Below are 3,913 nucleotides of genomic sequence, written 5' to 3'. Positions count from 1 at the left end.
AGGGTGGAGTAAAAGAGAGCTTCTAAGAAATTTCCCCTGAATTAGACTACCAGGTATAGAAAAGCCACGTCCTGAAGTTGCCCTCAGCCCCCACCCCCAGGGGGCATGTTACGTTCTAAACAGTATATTTAATTGGGGAAGTGCATATTCTAAAGTGTGTTAGCTTATATTTCTTAGGTTATATGAGCTCGTATAGGGAGTAAGAATGAGCCTGACTGTCTTCACGTAGGGAAAACACAGTGAAAATATATGGAGATAAATATGGTGCAGAAGTAACTTGTACCTTGTACCTATTTTTTTTAGTTGTGTTAAAAAAAAAATTGTACCTGTAGAAAAATGTGTACCTGTAAAAAAAAAAGAAGAAAATTGTATCTGTAAAAAAAATGTACCTGTAAAAAATTTTTTTTACCTGTAAAAGTGATTTGTACCTGTACAAAAAAAATTGTAGCTGTAGAAAATAGTGTACATTTGTATCTGTAAAAGTCGTGATTTGTACCTGTAGAAATGACAACTTGTAGTTTCTGATTGGTGGTCGCCACTAGGAGTCACAAGTGGTTTTTCTGCTGCTGTCCAGTTATGGAGGTAAATATGGTGCAAAACTAACTTGTAAATTTTTTTTGTACCTGTAGAAAAAAAGTGTAAATTTGTATCTGTAAAAGTTGTGATTTGTACCTGTAGAAATGACAACTTGTAGTTTCTGATTGGTGGGCTGGTTCACGCTTGTTGAAGGGGAGATGGCAGAAATTAGTTGCAGCTGTATGTACTCGAATGTAGAGATGGAACAAGAAAGTGAATAAAAAGAGAAAATAAAACGCTAAATTGCAGTGTGACCTCTTGTCTCCTGTACTTCATTTCGTCTACCCCGTTTGGACCCCACCTTTTTGGCGAAGTGCAGCCGCCGGACGCTATCCGCAGAGACGATTCGAACACCGGCCGAGACAAGATAACTAAATACTGCCGTCCCATATTATTTGCATTGTTCAAAACAACATCGGTTTGACTAAGAAACTCCTGGAAATTGCATCAGCTAAGAGACGTGCTTATGAGGCACAATTTAAACTGCAAGCTATCAGTTACGCGGTTGTACATGGGAATAGAGCAGTCGTAAGATCATTCCACATTAATTAATGAATCCATGGTTCAGAAGGGGAAGAAGCAAGAAAAACGAAGTTGGGGCTTGTAATGCACACAGTAGGAAAATCTCAGGTATGCATAGAAAAAGCTCAGACGACTGACAGAGTGAAAAGTTCTGACACATTCTTGACATTTTCCTTAACAAATAAGTGTGAATTATTTTGTTCCCAATTTGTTTTATTTTATTACGCATTCGACTGGTTTTGGGTGGAATGGAGAAGTATGGATAAATATGGTGCAAAACTAAATTGTAAAAAAAATTTGTACCTGTAGAAATTTGTATCTGTAAAAGTCGTGATTTGTACCTGTAAAAAACAATTTGTACCTGTAGTCAAAGAAGTCGCCACTAGGAGTCACAGGTGTTTTTTCTGCTGCTGCAAAACTGATTCGTACTTGTCGAGCGCCGTGATTTGTACTCGTAGAAGAAGAGGGCGGGCTCTGGAGGATTTGGGCGGGCTAAAGCTCAACCTCATTGGTTGAGCGAACGACAGTGGGTTGAACTCAAATGACGCCACGTTTTTATCATTAATATGCAGAAATCCGTAATTCCAAACAAACAGAGTAGCCACACCAGTTTACGTATCATTTTGGAAGAAGACGTCCCAGGCGTGAAAATTTCAACATGGTTCAATATACAAACACCGTGTGGAACATCTTAAACGTTGGTTGTGTTAGATTATTAACATTGTTTTTCTGTTTCAATTTATATTTTAATTGTTTTTTATATTAGTTAGAGCTGTGTAATAATAAGACAACAGTTAATTCATATGTTAGTCAATCTATAGTCTTTTGTTCTCCTCCCTGGGAAAGAAATGTAAGAGTAAGGGTTCTGGGTTATCTCTATGAGGGGTTGTTTGAAAGTGCAAGCAGAGGTCTGTCCATAAAAATCCCTGGTGCGAGGAGGCGTAGGGGGCCAATTGTTTACCCACATCTGGAGTGGACTAAGATAGGAACTGAAGTAGGATTATCAAGTTGTGTATTTCACTCTGCTGACAGGACAAAGATGACAAGGGGGAGTAAACTGTTTTTGTATAAGTGAGGGAGAGCGGAAAGAGAGGGCACACTTCTAGACCAGATGCTGTTTGAGCAAGGTTCTAAAGTGACTTCAGAATTCTGAATAATAAAAGCTGGCAAAACTTCTCCACGAGATCTCAACTTTGAGTTTTATTTTGGACACGCAGGAAATCAAATAAACAATTTCTAACAGTTGACATGCAGAGCAGAAGTTTTAGTATGAAGGTAAGATTTATTGTACGATCATAGCTCGTAATCCGGTGCTAGCTAGCTAGCTCATCTCACGAAAACTGAACACAAGTCACAATTTTTATTTCAAGATTTGAAGCCTACCAGTGTAAACATACGATCAATAGCTTGTACCTGTAAAAAAAAAAAAAATTATATATATATATATATATATCTAAAATAAAAAACCTCATAAACTGCTGCTTAGTGCTTAGATGTGAAAATGACTATAGAGCTACAGAACCCTATTGAATGTTTTACAAGATAACCTAAACCTATAACCAAAAGTGGACAGTACTCAGCTACTTGTATTTGATTAACATTATATTTAAGCATCTGTACTTTTACTATCATAATAAAATGAAAACAAAACGTTTTTACTGCGAGTGGATCTTTAAGACGCTACAGGTATTTTAACCTCAAATCTTTATCCTCTGTATTTAATCATTTTATTTTAAATATTGCAATTTATTGATAAATGTCAGTATTTTGCAATGTATGCTTTGCAAACAGTTAAAATAAAAGGCTCTTACACTCTTAGTTTACTCATCACTCACAGTACTCAAATATTTGTGCAAGTATTTTTTCTGCGCTTTTAATTTCTACTTGAGTTAAATTTTCCAATGTAACATTACTCTTATTTAAATATTGGCTATTCTGCTTTTGAAATGCTAGTCTATCTGTATCACTAAGATGTGAGAAGTGTCACTGTCACCTAGCTACTTAGTAACTAGGTCAAATGTTAGTTTATTTATTTTTAATTAAATGAGAATCTCATAAGTTTCAAAATCTTGCTCAAAAGGTGGAGACAACTGCTGGAGACACTGCTGGAGTATCAGTGAAAAGGATGACCCACTCCATCAGCAAGCAGCCAAGAGACAGGAGATGACACCTGGGGGTATTCCATCAAGCCGGATTATGGAAAATTATTTTGCAGATCTAGAAAGCATAATTTCTTCACTTTCCCACAGGTGACTGCAGTGAAATTCTCTCAGAACAGTAACCAGTGTATCAAGGATTCTCATTTGTTGGATTTCACAGCCACTTTGAAGCAGGTTTGATGTCACACCATGTACCACCGTCTAGAGATGGATCAAGAAGTAGCTTTGATTGACTGCATGCTGGCATCTGTGCAAACAGAATGGTTGGGTCAGCATATTCATACAATAAAAAATAATCATAGCTTCCTAGCTGGGTCATTATCAAAACACAGCCAGACATTATACGTAATCATTTAAACGTTTAGCTTTATCTTGTTAGCCAGAAAAAAAACATAGATTTTGTCACATCTTAATATCAGAAATAGTGGTAATACTGATAGACACAGACATTGTCCATAAACATTAGCATTTGCATTATTTTTATTTGGCTTCAGTGTTGAAAGCAAATGTGTATGTTTAAAAGTGTAAGAGCCTTTTATTTTAACTGTTTGCAAAGCATACATTGCAAAAATACTGACATTTATCAATAAATTGTAATATTTAAAATAAAATGATTAAATACAGAGGATAAAGGTTTGAGGTTAAAATACCTGTAG

Source organism: Leptonotus elevatus, chromosome 7 (genome assembly GCF_054856555.1).
Source record: "Leptonotus elevatus isolate MCC_2025b chromosome 7, RoL_Lele_1.0, whole genome shotgun sequence".
Taxonomy (NCBI): Eukaryota; Metazoa; Chordata; class Actinopteri; order Syngnathiformes; family Syngnathidae; genus Leptonotus; species Leptonotus elevatus.
The sequence above is the reverse complement of the archived record's forward strand: the minus strand, read 5'-3'. Positions refer to the sequence as shown.